Source organism: Antechinus flavipes, chromosome X, assembly GCF_016432865.1.
Source record: "Antechinus flavipes isolate AdamAnt ecotype Samford, QLD, Australia chromosome X, AdamAnt_v2, whole genome shotgun sequence".
In the NCBI taxonomy this organism is placed as follows: Eukaryota; Metazoa; Chordata; class Mammalia; order Dasyuromorphia; family Dasyuridae; genus Antechinus; species Antechinus flavipes.
In genome coordinates, this window is record NC_067404.1 from 85,855,955 (window position 1) to 85,880,312 (window position 24,358).

General features: G+C 50.1%; 1 long non-coding RNA gene across 1 annotated transcript; it reads left to right on the forward strand.

The window, feature by feature from the left end:
• The first annotated feature begins 10,422 nt into the window (after positions 1–10,422).
• Positions 10,423–13,779, forward strand: LOC127542660 (uncharacterized). The gene is made up of 2 exons (XR_007948776.1): positions 10,423–12,610; positions 13,214–13,779. It is a non-coding gene; the product is annotated as an uncharacterized LOC127542660 (long non-coding RNA).
• Positions 13,780–24,358: the final 10,579 nt, after the last annotated feature.

Below are 24,358 nucleotides of genomic sequence, written 5' to 3' on the forward strand. Positions count from 1 at the left end.
TCCCCTGTCACCAGGTCAGTTCATGGCATTTACTCTGGGCACAATAGGTAGGAGTGGCCAGAAGGAGCTCAGGGAAAAAGAAGATGGCAGAAAAGAGAGGAAACCATTCAGCCTTACCACTTATACACAGGCAGCTAATCAAAGGAGGCTACTCCCACCCATGTGGTGGGGGATGCATGGCCCACAGACACACTGCTGTCTTAGAGGTCTGAGGCTCATGTCCAAGTGGAATTGCTCCCAGTGACCATTTTTCAGCTGGAGAAGCAGGGACTTCATTCAGGTCTTTAGAAGAGAGCTTTGGTCGAGGACCTTGATTTGGGCATATGTCACAAGTCCAAGTGGAACCTCCCTTCCTACTGTGCCCTGTTGGAAGGCCAATGCCAGAACACAAGGATGGGCACCATGAGAAGTAGTTGTAGACACCTGTAATTCAATACCCAATAAGGTCCTCAGTAAAGAATTCCCTTTGATTAGAGTTGGTGCCCCCACCCCTGGGCCTCCAGATGAGGCTGAAGAAAAACCTTCCTTGGACATATGACCTGGGTTTGGCCACCTAAGCACATGGATAAGTTTTGTTTTATTATCAAGGTCCTCCTTTGATGTGTAGAAAATAATAAATAGAGAATCTCTAGAAAGTAGTTTGAGAGGGAGAGCATCACCTAGCAGTTTGAGGGCAAGTGTCAGGAAAGTCTGTTCGGGTAGAAAGTGAAAGAAGAAAGCATTTCTTTGAAGGGGAGATGGGGTGAGAGGGCATTCTCTCAAGGTGTGAGGAATAGCCAAGGCAAAGACATGGAGATGGGAGATGGAACAAAGAAAAGGTAAATCTGCCTGGACAGCAGAGGTCAGAGTTCAGTAGACTAGAAACATAGGTGGGAGCTAAGTTGTGAAGTCAGTCAACAAATATTTATTGAGCACTTATTATGGGCCTGACACTGTGCTAAGATCTGGGATACACATAAAAGCAAAAACCCAGCCCCTGCTCTCAAAGAGCTCTCTTTCGTTTATTATGATCCCTTTTCTTATTTATTCTTTCCACCCCCCCATAGAAAAAGCTGGAAAAACAAAGCCCATTACAAACTCGTAGAGCCCAGCCAAACAAATGTCCAGATTGGCCACGTGAGAGAGGGAGAGGGGAAAGAATGAGCAATTATTTAACTCCTACTTCCGCGGCACTGAGTGCATTCATGAGCTGGAGAAGGAAATGGCAAACCACTCCAGTAACTTTGCCGAGAAAAACCCCAGTGGAGGCACAAAAAGTCAGGCGTGGCTGAAAACAACTGAACAACTTAAGGGCCTACTATGTGCCAGTGACTGTGTTAAATTCCATGCTTTACCCATGCAATCTCATTGTGAAACAATATGCAAACAACTTTGTACGTGGAAGACAAGATGTGGAGAGCATGTGACAGCTAAGGCAGCTGAGGAGTGGAAGTGGCCATGTGCTAAAGTTTCTTGAAGAAGAACAGATGTCATCTGAGTTTTAAAGGAGCCCAGGAAGTTTTGAACCTAGAGGTCCTAGGGAGCCCCTAGGGTTGATTAAGTAGGAGAGTACCATGGTCACATCTACAGTGAAGGAAGATCTCTTTTTCAGCTGGCTGGACCATCTTGGGAGAAACGAGACAGGAAGAGCACTGAGGAAGCTGTTTCAGTAATTTAGTGAAGAGGTGATGAGGGCCTGGGTGAGTGCAGAGAAGAGGCCAGACATGGAGGGCGTCCCGAGGGTAGAAAGAGCAAGAACTGGCCACTGATTGGCTCTGTGGAGTGAAGGAGGATGAAGAGTCCGGGATAATGTTGAGATTATGAACCTGAGACACTGGAAGGATGACTCAGGGAATTAAGGTTTGAGGGAGAATGATCGTTAACTTAGTTTTTTGCGTATTGGGTCGGAGATTACTCTGGAACACATAGTTTGAAATATTCAGTGATGTAGAGGCTGCTTATCTAGAACTGGGAGACTTCTGCCTAGAAACGACAGTTAAACCATCGGGAGATAAGGAGGTACCAAGAGAAGATAGAATCTTGGGGGTATATTCAGTCAGTGGGATGGAGAGAAATCTGGACCCCGAGGAAGGGTCACCTAGTAGGAGGAGAACAAGAAGAGACTTAAGCATGTTTGGAGGCAGTAGAGAAATAACCGTTTGGTGGGAAAAGATTGAAGATGAGAGAAGGAAAGAGAGAAGAGAGGAGACAGAAGAGATTGAGAGACAGGGAGAGAAGAGATGATTGAGACTGGAACTTAGAAAAGTCGGGAGGAATGAGATGAAGGGCACATGCGCACAGAAGGTCCTTGTCAGACAATGAGGGAAAGGAGGAGACAGCGGGAGGTGATGCGGACTCATTCTGAGGTAAAGAGACAGGGACAAGAGGGAGCTCCCTGTTAAGGGCCTCAATTTTTTCTCAGGAAATTAGTCAAGATCCCTAGCTGACTTGTAAGAGGGAGGCTAGAGGAAGGAAGAGGAGGGGTGAAAGCCTTTCCCTGGAGAGGGAGATGGAGAATGAATTAGGGAGGATTAAGAGGACTGGAATTACCTGGCAATTAGTAATGGCCCCGGGCAGAAAACTCTAAGATTTTCTCCAGCTTTACGCGGTATTTCCTGAGCCCCAAGGCAGGAGGCCAATGGCTGGGGGACTCTTCCAAGCCTGAGGTTTTAGTGTAGAAGAGATTTGCCACCCGACGAGGATCAAAAGTAAATGACAAAGTCAAGTTGAAATGGTTAACTACAAGGCTGAGACTGGAGAGGAAGGAGAGTGAGATCAGATCCAGCTAATGGCCTCCCAAGAACAGGGAGAGGTGCAATGGGAGGGGATTAGGGTCCCTTTGGGAAAGGTCATCATTTCTTTTCTTTCTTTCTTTCTTTCTTTCTTTCTTTCTTTCTTTCTTTCTTTCTTTCTTTCTTTCTTTCTTTCTTTCTTTCTTTCTTTCTTTCTCTCTCTCTCTCTTTTTTCTTTCTGCAATTGGGGTTAAGTGACTTGCCCAGGGTCACACAGCTAGAAGGTCATCATTTCTAACATTCCCTCCCTCTAGCTTTTTCCTAGCTCTCTGTGGAGCTTTTGTTGGGAAGGAGCAGATCAGGGGAGTTTAGGAGGCTGAGGAATTGGCGAATCAGAGGTAAGGTTAGGGAGAGCATCAGTGTGAATAGACTGAAGTCTTGTTGTATGAAGAAGAGGAGTATGTCAGGCTCAGGGCTGAACTCCTGGAGAAAGAAGGCGTCACAGCCTCTGGGCGAGGTACGACAAATATAAAACTGGGTATATTTCAGAGGAGGACAGAGGGAGGCTGGAAATGGCAGAGATGGGAAACAAAAGTCATCCTGACTCCCCTTGAGGACCAGAGAGTTCTCACATCCTGACTCTGCAAATACAGCAGGTGGTATTGTTTCAAGCTGTACACCCCAGAAGCTGGAGAAAAAGGGACCCACTCATGCTGTGGGACCATGTGGTTCACAATTATCAGAGTAAGAGTGGCACCTTGTGGTTCACTTGCTAGCTGCTACTGTGCTCTTGTAGACCCCCCCTCCCCCATACAAAAATGGCCCTCTACAATCTACCTGAAGAGTTCTTCAGTCTCTGCTTGAGGGAAGCCCATTGATCCTCAAGGGCAGCCCATCCCATGCTGGGACAAGTTTGTGCTGACTTCCAAAGAGAGCAAAGAAAGGAGTCACATATGCAGAAATCTTCGGAGTAGCTCTTTTTGTGGCCCCAAAGAACCGGAAACCAGGGGCTGCCCATCGTTTGGGGAATAGATGGACAGATGGGGCTATAAGAATGTAATATGGTATATGACTGTATTGGGCTAGGTAAAAAACGACCAAAGGGATCGTTTCAGGGGAACCTCAAGTGTCACTGACTTCAGATTCAGCACTCTATCCACCTTGCTTCCTTATTGTTCAGAAATGATAAGACTGAAGTGAGCAGAACCAGGAAAACAATCGATACAACTGTAACAGAAAGATCTGAGAACTCATGAATGCCCTGGCCAATCACAATTCCAGAGCATCTATGATGAAACAGCATCCCCATCTTCTAACAGAGAGGTAAGGGATGAGACACCCATTTTTGAGTATGACCATTGGCTTTCCTCCCTCCCTCCTTCCCTCCCTCCCTTCCCTTTTTTTTTCCTTTTTTTTTTTTTTTTTTTTTTTTTTGCTGAGGCAATTGGGTTGTGACTTGTCCAGGATCACATTGCTAGGAAGTGTTAAGTTGTCTGAAGTCAAATTTGAACTCAGGTCCTCCTGACTTCAGGACTGGTGCTCTATCCACTGCGCCACCTAGCTGCCCCTGCCTTTCATTTTCTATGAAATTTGGATCCGTTGATTTTAGGCTGGATCGAAGGAGATAAAGCTCAGTGATTTTTCTAGTTTTCTTGTTGGTTGCTTTCCGGAACAGACCCCTCTGAGCAGTGTGTTAGCTTGCCAGCAGTGATTTTATTCCTGATGAATAAAAGCAACCCATGTCATCAGGTATTTGAACACTTCATTGCCTATGTGCAAGATACTGTGCTAGGAACAGAAAGATTCAAAGTGTTGGCTCCCTAGTTTCAAGGTGCTTACAATCTACTGGGAGGCTACAAGAAGTCAACAAGGAAACAGAGGGGGGAAGCGAAAAGGAGAAACCCAAAGTGAATTAGGAACATTTGAGAAGAAAATTAGAGAGAAGACTCCTAGCTGAGGGGATCGGGGCAGAGGAAGCTACTAAGTCTGAAGGTGGAGATGAGAAAGGGGTACGTGGCACCACAACCACTACGGCCATCACTACCACAGCTGACATTAACCAAGCATTTTCCAGTTTTCTGGCACTTAGAATTTCGGTTACTCTTCACAGCAAAACTATGATAGGATTTTCTGGTCCTTTTAAATCTAGGACTAGATCCTGTTACCTCTAATCTTTCAGCCCTTTCTTTCTTACACCACTTTCTCTGCTCTGATTTGATTTGTCACTCTGCCCAATCTCCACCCCATAGTTAACTGATCCAACTTCACCCTTTCTCCTGGGATCAGTTGCTTCCTGGGCCTACTAGCCCGTGTTCAGCCCCTTGACAAATCCCAACCCTGAACTACTCCCCCGGTCTGCCATTTCAGCCCCTGCTCCCTCATCTGGTGCTGAATACAGCTGGAGGGAGTCACAGACCTTGTTGACTGGGGACATCAAATTTGTGATGTCCAAATTCAACGAGGTCCTTAACCGCAGCAAAGCAAACTCTTATTCCTCCCTAATTACTGGCCTCGCTCATTCCTCACAGAAACCATTCCAGGAGAGGAAGCCCTCCCTGCTTCCTTCTCACAGTTGAGGCCCTCACCTTTTACTTTACTAAGGAAAAGGAGATTCCCTCTCCTCCCTTCCCTTCCCTTCAAAGCCCCACAGACTTTCCCCTCCAAGTTTCTGGAAATGAGATGCCCCTTTTCCACGAGAAGACCAACTCTGACAGGTGCCTCCTTGATCCCATCCCTCTTAATTGATTTTGCTTGCTTTATTTGAATGTCATGCATGCTTATATATGCACTCAAGGGCAAAGACTCGCTGTGGACTTTCTCTGGATCCACAGTGCCTGGTACACTATCTGGAACTGCTTCATAAATACTTCCTTGACTTGGCTTGTTTCTGCCATCAAAACATATACTCCCCGAGGACAGGCGATGTTTGCTGCTTCTGGCACATTGCCCCACATAGAGCAGGTGCTTAACTCATGCTTGTTGATCCAGTGCTATTCTGTCCATTTTATAGATGAGTAAACTGAAGCCTAGAGAGGTCAAGTCCATGGTCACATAGGAAGTAGTCAAACTGACCTCTCTCAAAATCTAGCCTTTTCCCTATGACCTTGTCCCTATGACAAATGCACAGGTGGGAGAAGAGAGGATAGAACTGATACCAGGGGCAATCCCACGAGACCTGAATGGAAAAGGATGGAATAAAGTCATCTGTGCAGATGGGCACTGGGCTTAGAATCAGGAAGATTCCTCTTTCCGGGTTCAAAATCCTCCCTAGCCATATGACCCCGGGCAAGCCATTTCACCCTGTTTACCTCGGTTCTTCGTCTGTAGAATGAACTGGAGAAAGGAATGGCCAGCCACTTCAGGGTCTCTGCCAGAATGGGCTCATAGCAACCTGAAACAACTGATGAAAGCCCTTTTTTCGACTGCAGAAAAAGTGCCTTATGTTTCCTCTCCAAGAGTTGCTGGCCTATTGTCTCAGGTTACTTTTATGGCCACCCTCCCCACACCAGGAGTTCCTGTCTTTAAGCCCTGAAGACCAAAAGAGAACGCTTTCCTGGTGGTCCCCCTGACCCAGGGTGATCTGGAAGGTCCTCCTGGCCTGCTGTGTCCCTCTTGCATTGGGGAATCGCTTGTTGGTTGGCTTTATAAGGATGCCCGATACCATGGTCTGTCCCCTCCTCTTTCCACAGCTGTGAACTGCCCTAGGTGCCAGTTTGAGCTAGCCTGGAGACTAGAAGCAAATGCAGGGGATTCAGCCGAGGGACAGCTCCTTTTCATCTCACGTGCAACTGAGGCCCTCTAGTGATCAAAGCCTGTACGTCAGGTTCTTGCTGTTTACTTCAAAAGGTAACCAGTATTTCTTTTGCTCTTTTCTTGTGAAGATAATCGATCTATATTTTATATATTTTATAAAACATCTATTTTTTTTTACCAGTTGACTCTGCATGAAATTGCTACGATCATTGTCTAGGCCATTTCTTCCCCACACATCTCATTTTTCACTTGGAAGAATTGATTTTAATAAGTGATGTTGCAGTGATTTTGATTTCATGAAATCAAGTTTTCTTATTGCTATTGTTCTTCATGGAAATCGAAGGCCTAAGATTGTCCGGAGCCTCGCCACTTATTTTGACCAAATACTCCTATAAAGTCTCCTCTTTCATCTTGGACCTGGTGAGTAAAAAGGTCCTTCCAAAGCCCCCGCCCAGGGACTGACAAGTTTGGCTTCTAACCCCATTAGACCAACCCGGTAAATACAGAGGTACATACCAGCAGACTAGCTACTTGAGAATGAATTCTTTGGCTAGGGTGGTCCAGGTAACAAAGACAAACTGCCTTTGGACCTAGGTGGGCCTGCAGGATGGAGCAGAGGGCCGGAAGAAGGAGCAGGCTATTATCAAAATCTGGAAAATAGGCCTTGGCTGTTGGTACTCTTTGTCCAATGACAAATGAGTAGCTATGGCACCTGGACTGCTATTTATCTTGACATTTTCCCTGAAAATGGTGCATGAGCTAAAGGCCATTGCGGTTAAGTGGAAGGATGCCTCCTTTGCGGCCTAGTGGAAGGATTCCTCGGCGATGCTTTTTGGAGAAGGTAGGAGTTAGCAGGTTCTAATCGACCAACCCATATGTGCCTACACATCAGGCAAAAATGAAACAGGAGCTGCCTCTGAGGAGAGTGTCTTATATTCCAGAAGGCACATCTGCTACATGTGAGCGTGTACAAAATAGGTTCCAGGGTTTTGGGGGGTGGTAGTGCCAGTGCGGGGAAGCACTAGCTATCGGAGGACCGAGAAAGGCCTCCAATGGGAGTGACTTCTTGAGCTGAGGCTCAGAGGGTTAGGGTCATAAGGGGAGGCAATCCAGGTATAGAGGTGCAAAGGCTTCTCTTCTAGAGGATATGGAATCTCGGATGGGAAGAAGGATAAGACATTTGGTTGGAAGGAAGCCTGCATGGAGGTGGGTTGTATGTATTTAGTCTGGAAAGGCAGGACTGGAGCAAGCTGGGGAGGGTTTTACAAGTCAAACAGAGGAGTCCTGGAGGGGATAGGGAGCCAATGGAGTTTCCTGAGTGACTCCAAGTGGAAGATGTCCTGGAGAGGGGAGCAGTGAGGTAGGAGGCTAATCCAGTATCTTCTCCAGGCTTGATCTTGGGGCGCTCAGCTCCCTCCGGTTCCTTTATCATTTCTCTGGAGGTGGCTCTTAGATCTCCACGTTCAGCCATAGTCTCTCCATTGAGCCCCTGTCCCATATCACCAACTGCTTTGTTTAGTCTTGAATGTCAAACCACACATGTGGCAGTGGGTTGGACTTCAGTGCTCAGATGAGAAGCTGCTGCTTCCTCATGGGAGGAATGGGTCCAGTCAGCGCTCCGAGTCCAGAGCTGAAGCTTGAGATCTTTGAGGGAGGGAGGCCGACCGCATCTGAGAAGACCACACTCCCAGTTGTGGGACCCCAGCGCAGTTCTGGGTCTCGTGGGCCTAGAGCCCAGGTAGATGATGTTTCAGGTAATATTTGACAGGCTTATTTCTTCCAACTTCCACTTTGCTCCCGTCACTGGCGGCCCTCTGCCCTCAAAGCTGTGTGGAATTCAGGGCTATTTTTGTGGGGCCCCTCAGATACGGATTCTCCGTCCCCTCTGGCGCTAGAGTCCAAAGAAGCCGGCTCCCGAGGGCTATGGTCCCATTCTTAGTGCTTTGTAACAGATTCTTGCCTTGATCATATCTATGGGGGTGGCTACAAGCCAACCCCCCTTTGAGCCACCCTATTATCAGATGACTAAAAGACAAAGATAATTTTGGGGTGACTTTTATATCCGAGTCATTTTACTGCCTCTTCCCCCCACTCGCCAGAGCTCTCCCTAAGACAAAGCAAACAGAATGCAAACATTTGTAGCGCCTCCCCTTAAGTGGGGAGGTCGGCCCCCCAAGAGCAGCCGGCCACTCTCCTCAGAAGGACTCCAGAGCACACCAGGATCCCCTGGGTTTCCTGCATAAGCTGGCCACCACAGCAGGATTCCCTTCAAGATCTTGTGTTTTGCTCTCCTAGCACCTTGGCTAATTCGCCTCCCAGGCCCCCCAGCCAAGCTCTGCTCAGCCCAAGGCCCTCCTCCCAGTCCTGCCCCTTCCAACGCTGAAGACTATGCCTGCCATTATTTGGCCGCTAAGCAGACACGGCTAGGGGAGCACAAAGTCTCCATCTTAGAATTGGACGGGGTGGAAGGAGGGGGAGGAGGAGGCAGCTGGGGAGGGGTGTTTGGACACGGTCTCTCTATTTCTGAGCTATCTGCGATGGAGTAGGCTGAGAACCATTGTAAACAGAGAAGGCATTTTTTAGCACTCTCTAGCCCTCCCCCTTCTCCCTCCTCCCGGCACCGAGGACTAGAGCTAGAACATCCTTTAATAGAGGATGAGAGGGACGGTAGCCATGGCAACAACGGCTCACCTTCCCCAATCTCCTCTTATGGGGATGGGGGATGGGGATGAAGGGGGAAGTGAGAATTAGCCCGGATGCAGCAGTAGAAACGTAGGCAACAGGGAGGGAGCAGCCTTCAGCTCCTCCCTTCTCTCTTCCTTTTTGTCATCACTGCCTTGGGATAGAAAATGGTGGAGCAGGCAAAGCCCAGCAGCTGGAAATCGAGTGAAAATCAGTGAAGAGGGCTTTTGTCCTGCTCCAGGCTTTTGGTGACTCAGGAAAGAGGAGCTTGGGAGGGCGAATAATAGCCACAGGCCTCTTTCCTCCATCTCCTCCCCTTCTTTCCTGTGAACCACTGACTGAGGTTGAACATATAGAAAGGCAGTGTGGAGAAAAGAGGGGGCTGGGAGGTTTTCAATATGAGGGGGGCACCTAGCCCTGAAGCTCCTTGGGCTTGCTGATGGTGCACATAGAGGTCTGACTGGGCCCTCAAGGAAGGGCCACAGGGACCGCCTCCTCCCTTTCCTCTCATGGGCTAATGCCCATGGATGGAACAACTTAAAAAAAAGTGGAAGGGGGAAGAGAAGGCCAGACAGAGACACCTGGGGAAGGTCCAGGCGCTCCTCCCTTCCGCTGCCAATGGCGCCTGGGAGGAGGAGTCTGTGGGGTGAGTGGCGGAGGAGGGTGGTCTTTGGCTCTGGGCCCCCTTCAGGCCTCCCCTTCCCCTGTGCTGCTGCAGACGGTGAGAGGAAGGAGCGATCAGTGAACCACGAATGGTGTGGGCATGGATGGGGGTTATTAGCTTTGTGCCAGGGGCTGGCTGCGGGATGGGGGGGGTGGGGAAGAGAAGGACAATGGCCACCGGTGTCCTCCCTCTCCCTCCCTTCTTCCTCGCCCTGCTAACGGCAAAGCGTAAAGAGCAAGGCAGACACAGAAGGTGGGACGCGGGAGTGGCTGAGCTCGGAGGGTTTCGCATCCTGCTCTTTCCGGGGAGCCGAAGGGAGGAGTCTCCCCGGCCCGGTAAAGAAGACTTAAAAAGGGGCTCCATCTTTCCAACCAAAGAACAAAGATGGAAGATGCTAGAAAAGGAGGAAGGCTGGGGAGAGCGGATTGGGGGGGGCTTGCGTAGGAGGGGGTGCGCTCCCTCCTCATTGGCCTAGCCAGTGGCGCAGAGGGAGGAGTCTCATTGGACAGGCTCTTCGGGGCTGCCTCCTCCCTCTTCCCAACCCTTCCCTCTTGTGAGCCCAATGGCTGAGTCTGGAACATCCTAGAAAAGGAGGAAGGCTGGGAGAAAAGATGGGGGGGCCGAGGGACTGGGGGGAAGAAGGGGGACGGCGATGTCCCCGCGCTTTCCCCCTTTCTGCTGCGGATGGTGCTCAGTGGGGAGGAATCTGTATGGGGGTGGTCGCTTTGCCCTCCATCCCTCCCATGCCGCCCCTTCCCCTGTGCTGCTGCAGATCCCGGGACTGGGGACCCCCCCCCCGCCCCGGGGCATGCCGGGACCCAGATGGTCACTTTCTCTGTCGGGCACCGGTTGCGGTTGCGGGAGAAGGGCGGTGGCGTTAGGGCTTCCTCTCCTGCTCCTCCTCTCCCTTTGCCCGTGTGGACAGTACGAAGGGGCAAAAGACCGAAGCCGGGGTTTGGGGTGGGGGGCAGCGGGGCTCAGATGTTTTCCTGCCCTTCTCTTGCAGAGGGGATCCCTGCTCTATCCTCAGGAGCCACAGGCCGAGGGTGGAATATGTTGAAAAAGGAGCTAAGCTGGGAGAGAGGAAGGAATAGGGAGGGGGCCGAGATTTTTCTCCCCCCTCTTACCCTTTCCCCTGTTCCCCGCCCCCCCCTCCCCCTATTCCGTTCGGCTCCTGCTGGTGCTGAGGAGAGAGGAACGTGGGAAGGGCTGGGATGGCGGCGTGGCTCCCCCTTTCCCCCGACTGCCGCAGGCAGGAGGAGGGGGGTTAACGGGCCGGGCCAGCCCGGAGCCCCCTTTCTCCGGCCGGTCGCTGTTGCTCCCCGAGGGAGGCGCGGGGCCGCGGGCTGCCCAAAGGGCTCGGAATCGGGGGCCTGAGCTTGCTTCCCGCTCGCCGGTTGGGTGGCCCTGGGTCAGCCTCTGCAGACTAGGGGACCTTCCCGCCAGGGCCGTGAGGAGGTTCCAGTGGGCAGCACTCCCAGGATGCCCAGACCCGGCGCCCGCGCCCCCCTCCCAGCCCCCACTAGCCTAGGGTCCGTACCCTGCTAGAGCGGGGGGGGGGGGAGGGAAAGGGGGGAAGGGGAGTAAGCGTGGGGCGCGCAGGCCTATGGGGCCCGGCAGCCAGGCCTTTCCCGTCCTGCCTCGCCGCTGAGGCCAGTGAGCTCAGGCCCAGCTCCGTTGGGGGAGGGGCCCATCCCACGACCCCCCTTCGTTCTGGGGCCCAGGCTGAGCCGCGGAGCTGCTTGGGAGGACGGGCCCCGGGCCCCCGGAGCTTCTGAGTCTTTGTGAGGGGGAGGACCCCGCGGCTCAGGCCGAGAAGGGGGGGGGGGGGACGCTGGTGGAGGGCGGAGTCAGCAGGTCGGAGCCGGACTGGGCCCGCAGCCTGGCGAGGAGCTTTCTCGCCTGCCTCTCCTCGTTCCCTCCCGCCATGGTCCTCACGGGCTGGGGCTCCCATCTGCCAGTCTGCAAGGGAGAGCCGGGGGCGGGGGCCGTGGCTGCCGGGGTGCTCTTTGTCCCCCTTGGGACTGGGGGGGCGCTGGGGTGTGAGGGCAGAAGACTAGGGAGTGGCCGGGGAGGGCCCTTTGTCCCGGGCCCTAATCCCTCCTCTCCCTCCCCTTCCCCTGTGCTGCCCGGGGCAGAGAGGAGGCGGCAGCGCAGGCCACTGCCCAGCCCCCTTAAATGCGCTCTGGGGCCCCCTCTGAGAGTCTGCTTCTGGAGGCCAGGGTCTCTCCCTCTCTGACCTTTGGGGCTGCCCCTCAGCCCGCTGCCCAGCGCCTTGCCCGGGAAGAGGCCTTGAGGAGTGCTGGCCAGTGGATTGGATTGGATCTGGGATGTCCCGGCTGGCTTTCTGGAGGTCCTTCGTGCGGGCCTTGGTCTCGGCAGGATGGACACCACGAGAACGTCAAGAATGGAGTCTAGTTTTTATTCTGGCCCAGCCTTAATCTTAGTGCAGGAGGCAGGAGAGCCCCGAGAGGCAGCTCAACGAGAGAATGTCCGTCGTCCAGTCCTTGTTGGCCCTTCTGTACCTTATTGTAGTTCTATCTTTACAGCGCACTGAATATGCGGGAACTAGAGAAGCATCCTCTCATCAGTTCCACTGAGTTAACACCTTGTTTCAAGTAGACTTCTCCAGAGTTGCCGCCCTCTACATGATCCATGGCACTCCAGACCCGCTGGGTTATTCGAGGAGCCTGGAGGCTTCCTGCTCCCGGCCACCTTTGGGGTGCCGGCGGCTGTCTAAGGAGGGCCACACTTTGAAGGGAAATCTCCATGACTGAGCGGCACTGGATCGCTTGCTCAGGTCAGCAGATCGGCCTCTCCAGTTCTTTTTGCCCATGTCCTTGAGGTGTAAGTGCTTCCAGAGGCCTCAGACTGACCGGTTGACCCGTCCAGCTCTGCCTGTTCCCTATGCTTGCCTTGACCTGCCAGCCAATCTCTGTGGCAATCCTCCCCGCCCCCCCCACTCCCCGGGGCAGCCTCCTCTGCTTCCTCCACCCAGAAGAGGTAGCATTTCATCCAGGCCTTAAGGGGTGACCGGGATTTCCCCAAGGCTGGGGAAGTGATGGGATGGCCCCTGGAGGGCTTAGGGAATGGCCCAAGGGGTACAGGCAGGGGAGCCTTGTGAAGGGGAGCTGGGAAGTAAGCTGGGGCTCGGGCTGAGATGGAGAGGGCCCTGAGTGACCTTGAGCTTGAGCTTGAAATTGAGATGGACAGAGACCCAGCTGTCCTAAATAATTCTCGTGCCATATTTGTTTTAAGTGAGACCCAGGAGCGGGATGGGGGTGGGGTGGGGCTGGTCAGAAAGAGAACCGGAACTCATGGCCCCCGAACCGGGGATGTCACCAGTGGGCAGATGTCAAGGACGGGGCAGGGTCCCTCACAGACACAGAGTGTTCCTTTCCAGCCTCGTGGGAACAAAAGCCTGGAAGGCCCAGGATCAGATGCCCAGTAGTGGGGGCCAGCCCAAGCAACTGGTGATTTCATGTGAAGGCATCTCCTTTCCCAGGAAGAACCGATGCTGCTGCAGGATTCGGGGAAGCTCAGGAAGACTTGTTTAAAGGAATGGTGGTCCAAGAGAACCACTGCTAGAGAGGCAAGAGAATGTAAAGCCGGAATAGGGAATCTTTTTTCTGCCCAGGGCTCTCTGGATATTTAGAACATCATTTGAGGGCCAGCTTAAAACCTGAAGTGATGGGAGGTTGTGGTGCCTCGCTTTCAGCTCTTCAAGGCCTGCGGGGCCAGACCAAATGGTTCTGTGGGCCTTATGCAGCTCCCAAGCCATTTGTTCCCTCCCCTGATGTAAAGGGACACAGACGCTGAAAGACATGGGGACTCGTCAATGAGATGATGCAAACTGAGTCCAGGGGGGCTGCTGAGGAGCCTTGGCTCCCTCCTTTGCTGGACTGGAGGTGCAGAAGGAGGCACAGTGTTTGGACTGTTCTCCTCCATTAAAACCCAACTCCTCTTGTCTTCCTGCTTGGATGTGTGAATTTATGCTCTCCAGCTCTGTGTGTGTGTGTGTATGTCCTGGCACACTCAGGGGTGGCACGTGGGGGGTTGGTGAACACCATGTCTCTCTGTAGGCCTTGGAAGGGTGTGGCCCAGGCACCATATTCAGTACTCGAGTGGTGGCTAAGTAGTCCAAGAGTGTGGTGTGTACCTATTGAATGCCAGCTAGGTGGCATCCACATAGTGGATGGAGCCCTGGGCCTGGAGACAAGAATATCTGAGTGCCAATCTGGCCTCAGAAACTTCCTGACTGTCATTTTACCCTGTTTGCCTCAGTTTCCTCCTCTGTAAAATGAGCTGGAGAAGGAAATGGCCAACCACTGCAGTATCTCTTCCTGGGAAATCCCAAGTAGAGCCACAGGGTTGGACGCACCTAAAATGACTGAACAACAACATCCCATGCCATTGCCTGTTCCCCCAAGGCCTCGACTCTGTGCCCTCCTTCTGGCTACTACAGTCCACTCCCCACCACTGCCGGCCCTCCAATGAGACTCCCTCCCGTGGTTTGCGCTGCCAGACTTGACTTAGAAAAAAAACAAAGCATACCCAATCCATCTCTGTTCGCTCCCAAAGGTCCCCTTAGTCTCAGATGGAGCCTGGCTCCCAGTGACCCAGCCTGGAAGGGCTTCCCTGCCCTCACCCCGGGATGTCCAAGGGATGCACTGTCCCTCCAAGCCTTTCTCTCAAAAGCTCCAGAGTGGCGGGAATAGTGGTGTCCATAAAGCCTCAGGCTTGGATCCGGATGACTGGGATTGGGCCCCCCCCAACTTCTATAAGCCAGAGGCGGGGTTCCAGGGCTCCTGAAGAAGACAGTCTGATGCTGGCTTCTCAGGCAAGACTGAGGCAGCCACAAGCTCTGTCCTGCTCTGATCCGGGGTGCCCACGTGATTCTGCCCGACCACCCCGTGGCTTGCTGTGCCGGTGGCCCTGCCCACAAGTGCCTGTCACCATGCCCATCCTTGGGTCAAAGACCTTTGCCCAGGCCCCGCCCCCCCACCCTTGCCCGGATGTGTGCCTGTGCCCATGCCCGGCTGTGGCCCCGCTAGGGCCCAGTCCGGGTTTGCAGGCCCGCCCTTGCCTGGGCCCCGCTCCCGGGCCTGCTGCCAGGCTGCCAGTCGGGAGAGCAGGAGATCATGCTGCTGTCTCCCTGGGAGCGGCTCGCGAGCCATTTCTGAGGCTCTGCTGCCATCTAGCGACGGAGAGTCTGCCGCTCCCAATGGTGGCTCGTGCTCTGCTTTTCCAGAGCGGGCTTGCTCCTGCCCACTGCGGAGGAAGACACTTGGAGGGTCGGAGCATTTGCCCCCCTGGCCAGGAGCCTCCCCCGGTACGCCGGGGGGCAGTCGGGAAGAGAGGCCTGATGTGGAAACGGAAAACCAGGGACTGCCAGCTCCGAGGAGTGCCCCCCCTTTGGCTGCCACACCAAGGCCTGAGGCAGGCGATGTGCTGGCTCCTTGGGGAGCTGGGGAGCTCTTCTGCAAGCGCCATTTGTGCCCGTGTCAGCCATCAAGCCCAGCCCGCAAGCATCAGGTGAGTCTCTGAGATTCCCCACTGCTTCTTGGGGATCAGACCTGGAAGGACGGGAGACTGTTGCAGTTATCGGGTCAATAACAGAACGCAAGGGGTCCCCAGCCACCTTGCCTTGAACTCTCTGTCTTTCACAAGGGCACCTCAACCTCATGTTGAAAAGGGGGCTCGTTATCTCTCCTATGTCCCTGACCCTCCTCACCCAGTTGGTTGTTCAATCCTTTCAGTCGTGTCCAAGTCTTTGTCGTCCCATTTGGGGTTTTCTCGGTAAATATAGTGTGGTGGTTTGCCGTTCCTCCTCCAGCTCGTTTTACAGATGAGGAAACTGAAGCAGACAAGGGTAAGTGACTGGCCCAGGGTCATACAGCTAATACGTGTCTGAGGGCACATTTCAAGTCAGGAAGATGTCTTTCTGACTCCAAGCAAGGCACTCTATGCTCCTTTGTATACTTAATAGAATTTTATTTTATTTTTTAAATTCCATGGAAAAATAATTTTCAATATTTATCTTTGTAAGGTTTTTAAGTCCAAAATTTTCTCCTTCTTTCCTTTCTTTCCCTCCCCCTTACCCAAGACAAGAAGCAATCTGATACAGGTTATACTTGTACAGTCCCATGAAACATATTTCCACATTAGGCGTGCTGTGAAAGAAGAATTAGAACAAGAGGGCAAGACCATGAGAAATGAAAAAAAACCCAAAGTGAAAAGAGTATGCTTCAATTTGTATCCCGACTCCATAGTTATTTATCTGAATATCCTTTTCCATTCCAAGTGCCTTGGGATCGTCTCGGCTCGTTGGCGTGCCGAGATGAGCTGAGTCAATCAAAGTCGATCATCTGTCCGATGCTCCTGTTACCGTGTACGGCGTTCTCCCGGTTCTTCTCGCTTCATTCAGCATCCGTTCGTGTCGGTCTCTCCAGGGTTTTCTGAAATAAGCCTGCTCATCATTCCTTATAGAACAATAATATTCCCTTCCATTCCAATACCTCAACTTGTTCAGCCATTCCCCAACTGGGCGTCCCCTCAATTCCCAATTCTTTGCCACCACAGAAAAGATCCGGTCTAAACATTTTTGTACATAAGGGTCCTCTCCCCTTTTCCTGATCTCTTTGGGATACAGACCTAGTAGTGAGACTGATGGATCAAAGGGTATGTGTAATGCTCTTCTTTTTTTTTCTCAAAATGCTGTTCTCTTCTTTTCCTAATTTCTGGGTGGAGGAGATTTTTCCACTGGATCAGGATCGGAGCCTTTTCCACTGAGATCAGGATCAGAGCCTTTTCCACTGAAATCAGGGTCCTGGTCCTGTCAGTCCCACATTCAGGTGCCCAAATGTAATCTTCTTCTTTTCTAAAATGTAATCGTTCTCTGGGTGCAGACTTAGTTTCAGTTCAAATCAATAATCACCTCAAATACAGCCAGGAGTTAAAATCCAATCTTTTATTGTCTCTTCCAAAATAGCCCGGTTAGTTTTCCTTGGGTCCGAGAGTTCTTGTTGCTAGTCCTTTGCTTCTGCCCTCTGCCAGCTTCAGCCTCTCTTCTTCCGAATCCTTCGTTCTGCCCGACTGCAGTCTCTAGCTTGTCAATCTCCTCAACTGACTTCTCACTTCTCCGTCTCTTCAAGTCTCTTGACTGAAGCTCTAAGAGCTTCATATATATGATCTCTTAAAGGTGTGAATCCAAAAGTTGACTCCTCCTCTGAGAGAGTGGGATTGTGGGTTTCTGACTTGTGAATCTCCCGAATTTGTGAACTCCAACGTGTGAGCTAATGTGTGAACTCTGAAAAGTGTAAACATAAGCATTGTTTCTATCAATTCTAGTCACTTAACACCTTGTAAGGATTCTAACAGGTATGTATATCCATTGTTTCACAGAGCTAGTCCTATCCCCACTTTTGGCCGTTAGATGGTTTTCTGGCCATCTGTGAGTAGCCTAAACTCTCCTGTCTTCCTCTTGTTCTGCATTCAATGCCTCTATCCAGTGGATAGAATCTAAATTAGAGATCCACTCTTCGATAAAGAGAGCCTTAATTGATCAAAGATGGACCGAAGCAGCTACACCCAGAGAAAGAACACTGGGAAATGAATATAAACTGCTTGCATTTTGGTTTTTCTCCCGGGTTATTTATACCTTCTGAATTCAATTCTCCCTGTGCAACAAGAACACTGTTCGGTTCTGCACACATAGATTGTATCCAGGATATACTGTAACCTATTCAACATGTAAAGGACTGCTTGCCATCTGGGGGAAGGGGTGGAGGGAGGGAGGGGAAAAATCGGAATAGAAATGAATGCAAGGGATAATGCTGTAAAAAATTACCCCGGCATGCGTTCTATCAATAAAAAGGTATTAAAAAAAATAAATAAATAAATTAGAGATCCAGACACCCTCATCCAGATAGTAGAATGCCATGTCTAGAGAGGTGAGAGTAGACAGGAAAAAGACGAGTTGATGGAAGAAAAGAGTAGAAAAATGAGTACAGAAGAATTAAGGAGAAAAGCTTTAAGATTTATGAAGAAATTTCCTTGTCCTAATCTTATGAGGTAAGGAGTGCAAGTGTAGCAAGGGCTATTCTCCCACATGTGGCACGGGCGTATTGTGTCTTGAAAGGAGGCAGAATAGACATCTCTAGCTGCTTTTCCCCCAATATTCTCTGTGAACAAATTTTATAGTTTTTTAAAATGTCAAAACATATGCAGAGATAGCTTTCAATATTTACCCTTGTAAAATCTTGTGTTCCAATTTTTTGCTCCATCCCTTACCCCACTTCTCCCTTAGACAGCAAGTAATCTAACATAAGTTATTAAACACGTGAAGTTCTTCTATACATATTTCCACAATGATTGTGCTGCATAAGAAAAATCAGCTCAAAAAGGAAAAAGAATGAGAAAGAAAACAAAATGTAAACAACAAAAAAAGCTGAAAATACAATGTTATGATCCCCACTCAGTCCCCACAGTCCTCTCTCTGGGTGCAGATGGCTCTCTCCATCACAAGATCATTGGAAATGGTCTGAATCACCTCACTGTTGAGAAAACTCCTGTCCATCAGAATTGATCGTCCTATAATCTTCTTGTTGTCGTGTACCATGATCTCCTGGTTCTACTCACGTCAATGGCATCAGTTCAGGCCTCTCTGAAATCCTCCTGCTGGTCATTTCTTACCGAACAATAACACTCCATAACATTCATAGACCATCACTTATTCAGTCATTCCCCAGCTGATCATCCTGAACCATGCTAAATTAGATAATTATTGTCTCTATCAACTCTAATGACTTTACACTTTGTAAAGATTCCAACAGGCATCCACTCAATTTCCAGTTCCTGGCCACTATAAAAAGAGCCGCCACAAATCTTTTTGCACACGTGGGCCCTTTTCCCCTTTTTATGATCTTTTGGCCTACAGGCCCAGTAGAGACACTGCTGGGTCAAAGGATGTGCACAGTTTTATAGCCTTCCCCCGCTGCTCTTCTCAAAGGGAGACTTTGATTCTGGCCATGAGGGGAAACAGGAGGTTGGGGCTAGAGTCTGCCATTCTCCTCTCCTCAGAGTAGAATCCTGGGTTAAAATGATGACGATCTGTTCTGTTAAATATTGTTAGCCCGGGGGATGCGAATTTCAGATCCAAGCTAAACTTTTGATTGCTGTTCATTAAGAAGGAAGGTTCCCCTCAGGCTTTATATCCAGGGTTTCACTCCCTTTCACCAAATATCAATTACAATGAACCCATTCATCCAAGTCAGTCGGAAATCAGAGTAAGTATATGTAGGAAACCATGTATCAGACAATACAGAGTGAGGGAGCTCACCCACTGGATAGGAAGCAACTCTGAGAAGGAGAGACAGAGAGAGAGAGATAGAAACAGAGAAGACAGGAGACACAGAGACAGAGACACAGTAACAGAGAAGATAGGAGAGACAGAGAGACAGGAGACAGAGACAGAGAGACGGAAACAGAAAACTGAGACAGAGAATACAGGAGAGACAGAGACACAGAAACAGAGAAGATAGGAGAGACAGAGACAGAGACAGAAACAGAGAAGATAGGAGAGACAGAGAGACAGGAGACACAGAGACAGAGAGACAGAAACAGAAAACTGAGACAGAGAATACAGGAGAGACAGAGACACAGAAACAGAAGAGAGACAGAGACAGAGAGACAGAAACAGAGAAGATAGGAGAGATAGAGACAGAGACACAGAAACAGAAGAGAGACAGAGACAGAGAGACAGAAACAGAAAACTGAGACAGAGAAGACAGGAGAGACAGAGACGGAGACACAGAAACAGAAGAGAGACAGAGACAGAGAAGACAGGACACACAGAGACAGAGACACAGTAACAGAGAAGATAGGAGAGACAGAGAGACAGGAGACAGAGACAGAGAGACGGAAACAGAAAACTGAGACAGAGAAGACAGGAGAGACAGAGACAGAGACACAGAAACAGAAGAGAGACAGAGACAGAGAGACAGAAACAGAGAAGACAGGAGACACAGAGACAGAGACACAGTAACAGAGAAGATAGGAGAGACAGAGAGACAGGAGACAGAGACAGAGAGACGGAAACAGAAAACTGAGACAGAGAAGACAGGAGAGACAGAGACAGAGACACAGAAACAGAGAAGATAGGAGAGACAGAGAGACAGGAGACAGAGACAGAGAGACGGAAACAGAAAACTGAGACAGAGAAGACAGGAGAGACAGAGACACAGAAACAGAGAAGATAGGAGAGACAGAGACAGAGAGAGAAACAGAGAAGATAGGAGAGACAGAGAGACAGGAGACACAGAGACAGAGAGACAGAAACAGAAAACTGAGACAGAGAATACAGGAGAGACAGAGACACAGAAACAGAAGAGAGACAGAGACAGAGAGACAGAAACAGAAAACTGAGACAGAGAATACAGGAGAGACAGAGACACAGAAACAGAAGAGAGACAGAGACAGAGAGACAGAAACAGAGAAGATAGGCGAGACAGAGACAGAGACACAGAAACAGAGAAGATAGGAGAGACAGAGACAGAGACAGAAACAGAGAAGATAGGAGAGACAGAGACAGAGACAGAAACAGAGAAGATAGGAGAGACAGAGAGACAGAAACAGAAAACTGAGACAGAGAAGACAGGAGAGACAGAGACACAGAAACAGAAGAGAGACAGAGACAGAGAGACAGAAACAGAGAAGATAGGAGAGACAGAGACAGAGACACAGAAACAGAGAAGATAGGAGAGACAGAGAGACAGGAGACACAGAGACAGAGACAGAAACAGAAAACTGAGACAGAGAAGACAGGAGAGACAGACACAGAAACAGAAGAGAGACAAAGACAGAGAGACAGAAACAGAGAAGATAGGAGAGATAGAGACAGAGACACAGAAACAGAAGAGAGACAGAGACAGAGAGACAGAAACAGAAAACTGAGACAGAGAAGACAGGAGAGACAGAGACAGAGACACAGAAACAGAAGAGAGACAGAGACAGAGAGACAGAAACAGAGAAGACAGGAGACACAGAGACAGAGACACAGTAACAGAGAAGATAGGAGAGACAGAGAGACAGGAGACAGAGACAGAGAGACGGAAACAGAAAACTGAGACAGAGAAGACAGGAGAGACAGAGACAGAGACACAGAAACAGAGAAGATAGGAGAGACAGAGAGACAGGAGACAGAGACAGAGAGACGGAAACAGAAAACTGAGACAGAGAAGACAGGAGAGACAGAGACAGAGACACAGAAACAGAGAAGATAGGAGAGACAGAGAGACAGGAGACAGAGACAGAGAGACGGAAACAGAAAACTGAGACAGAGAAGACAGGAGAGACAGAGACACAGAAACAGAGAAGATAGGAGAGACAGAGACAGAGACAGAAACAGAGAAGATAGGAGAGACAGAGAGACAGGAGACACAGAGACAGAGAGACAGAAACAGAAAACTGAGACAGAGAATACAGGAGAGACAGAGACACAGAAACAGAAGAGAGACAGAGACAGAGAGACAGAAACAGAGAAGATAGGAGAGATAGAGACAGAGACACAGAAACAGAAGAGAGACAGAGACAGAGAGACAGAAACAGAAAACTGAGACAGAGAAGACAGGAGAGACAGAGATGGAGACACAGAAACAGAAGAGAGACAGAGACAGAGAAGACAGGAGACACAGAGACAGAGACACAGTAACAGAGAAGATAGGAGAGACAGAGAGACAGGAGACAGAGACAGAGAGACGGAAACAGAAAACTGAGACAGAGAAGACAGGAGAGACAGAGACAGAGACACAGAAACAGAAGAGAGACAGAGACAGAGAGACAGAAACAGAGAAGACAGGAGACACAGAGACAGAGACACAGTAACAGAGAAGATAGGAGAGACAGAGAGACAGGAGACAGAGACAGAGAGACGGAAACAGAAAACTGAGACAGAGAAGACAGGAGAGACAGAGACACAGAAACAGAGAAGATAGGAGAGACAGAGACAGAGACAGAAACAGAGAAGATAGGAGAGACAGAGAGACAGAAACAGAAAACTGAGACAGAGAAGACAGGAGAGACAGAGACACAGAAACAGAAGAGAGACAGAGACAGAGAAGATAGGAGAGACAGAGACAGAGACACAGAAACAGAGAAGATAGGAGAGACAGAGAGACAGGAGACACAGAGACAGAGACAGAAACAGAAAACTGAGACAGAGAATACAGGAGAGACAGAGACACAGAAACAGAAGAGAGACAAAGACAGAGAGACAGAAACAGAGAAGATAGGAGAGATAGAGACAGAGACACAGAAACAGAAGAGAGACAGAGACAGAGAGACAGAAACAGAAAACTGAGACAGAGAAGACAGGAGAGACAGAGACAGAGACACAGAAACAGAAGAGAGACAGAGACAGAGAGACAGAAACAGAGAAGACAGGAGACACAGAGACAGAGACACAGTAACAGAGAAGATAGGAGAGACAGAGAGACAGGAGACAGAGACAGAGAGACAGAAACAGAAAACTGAGACAGAGAAGACAGGAGAGACAGAGACAGAGACACAGAAACAGAGAAGATAGGAGAGACAGAGAGACAGGAGACAGAGACAGAGAGACGGAAACAGAAAACTGAGACAGAGAAGACAGGAGAGACAGAGACAGGAGACACAGAGACAGAGACAGAGAAGATAGGAGAGACAGAGAGACAGGAGACAGAGACAGAGAGACGGAAACAGAAAACTGAGACAGAGAAGACAGGAGAGACAGAGACACAGAAACAGAGAAGATAGGAGAGACAGAGACAGAGACAGAAACAGAGAAGATAGGAGAGACAGAGACAGGAGACACAGAGACAGAGAGACAGAAACAGAAAACTGAGACAGAGAATACAGGAGAGACAGAGACACAGAAACAGAAGAGAGACAGAGACAGAGAGACAGAAACAGAGAAGATAGGAGAGATAGAGACAGAGACACAGAAACAGAAGAGAGACAGAGACAGAGAGACAGAAACAGAAAACTGAGACAGAGAAGACAGGAGAGACAGAGACACAGAAACAGAAGAGAGACAGAGACAGAGAGACAGAAACAGAAGAGAGACAGAGAAAGAGAAGACAGGAGAGACAGAGAGACAGGAAACGTGGATTATCCAAGTGAGATTAGTTCCATTGTATTTCTTTTTTTTGGGGGGGGGGTGGCCACAATTTACCTTCTCCCACAGTTGCTCTGTGATTTTGCAGCGTCTTTATAAACTACTGTGTGTGGTAACCCTGGAGGCCAATGAGAAAGCAGCTTGATGAAAGGTTGGCGACTGGCATTCGCCAGTGGAGGAGACCTTGAACTCAGAACCAGTGGGCTCACAGGACAGCATGTAATCCGAGCTCTTAATTTCAAAAGCAGAATCGGAGACCCTGGAGGGGCAAGGACTTCGTCCGGGATCCCTAAGTAGCAAGGAGTTGGGCCTCCCAATCCTGGCCTTTCTCCATTCAGTGTAGTCTCAGGAAGGAAAATGAACGAATGAAGGAAGTGTTTATTAAGTGCTCCCCAAGTGCCAAGCTCTATGCTAATTGCTGGGGAGCCAAAGAAAAAACTCCCACGATCCCCGCCCTCGAGGAGCTCCTATTCTAATGAGAGAAGGTTTCAGCTGCCAGTCTGATGTAAGTCAATGGCTCCTGGTCCTTAGGGTGAAGGCCCAAAGCAGGTGCTCAGACCTTCATGTGTCTCCTTTCCACTGTTAAGAATAGGCAGGCTCTGCTGGGAGCCACAGACTCTGGTAGGCGGGACTGTGGGCCTCGGGAGCTGTGGCTGTAGGCATCCCCCAGTGTGCACCTCCCCGGGGTTTTCTCCCCAGCTGGGCCCCTGGCTCTTGGGCTGAAGCAGGTGATGGTGGTCAAGTGGTGGTGGTGGTTTGCCTGGCCTGAGCGTGCTGCCTCCTTTCACTCCTCTCTCTCCTGTCTCTCTCTGTCTCCTGTGTCTCTATCTCTTCTTTCTCTGTCTCTGTGTCTCCTGTCTCTCTGTCTCTCTTCTCTCTCTCTGTGTCTGCTGTCTTCTCTGTCTCTTCTATCTCTCTGTCTGTGTCTCTTCTGTCTATGTCTCTCTTCTGTCTGTCTCTGTCTCCGTGTCTCCTGTCTTCTGTATCTCTGTATCTCTTCTGTCTCTGTCTCCTGTCTTCTGTGTCTCTGTGTCTCCTGTCTTCTTTCTCTTCTTTTTCTGTTTGTCTCTGTCTCCTGTCTCTGTGTCTCTGCCTCCTGTCTCTGTGTCTCTGTCTTTCTTTTCTGTCTCTCTCTCTGAAGGTGCCTTGAGATTTGGGGAGAATGGGAAACAAAGGAGAAAGGATGGGAGATTGAGGCACAGCCTCAGATTACAGATGGAAAGAGCGGAGGAGCGAATGCTCAGGCCGGAGCAAAGGAGGCGGCGCATGTTCGCAGACTGGGTGTGTCGGCACCCAGCGAAGCATTCCCTTTGGCCTTTCCCCTTTCCTCAGGGGGCAAAGCACTAGCACCCAAGTCTGAATCCTGCCTCAGAAGCTTGCGAGCCGTGTGACCCT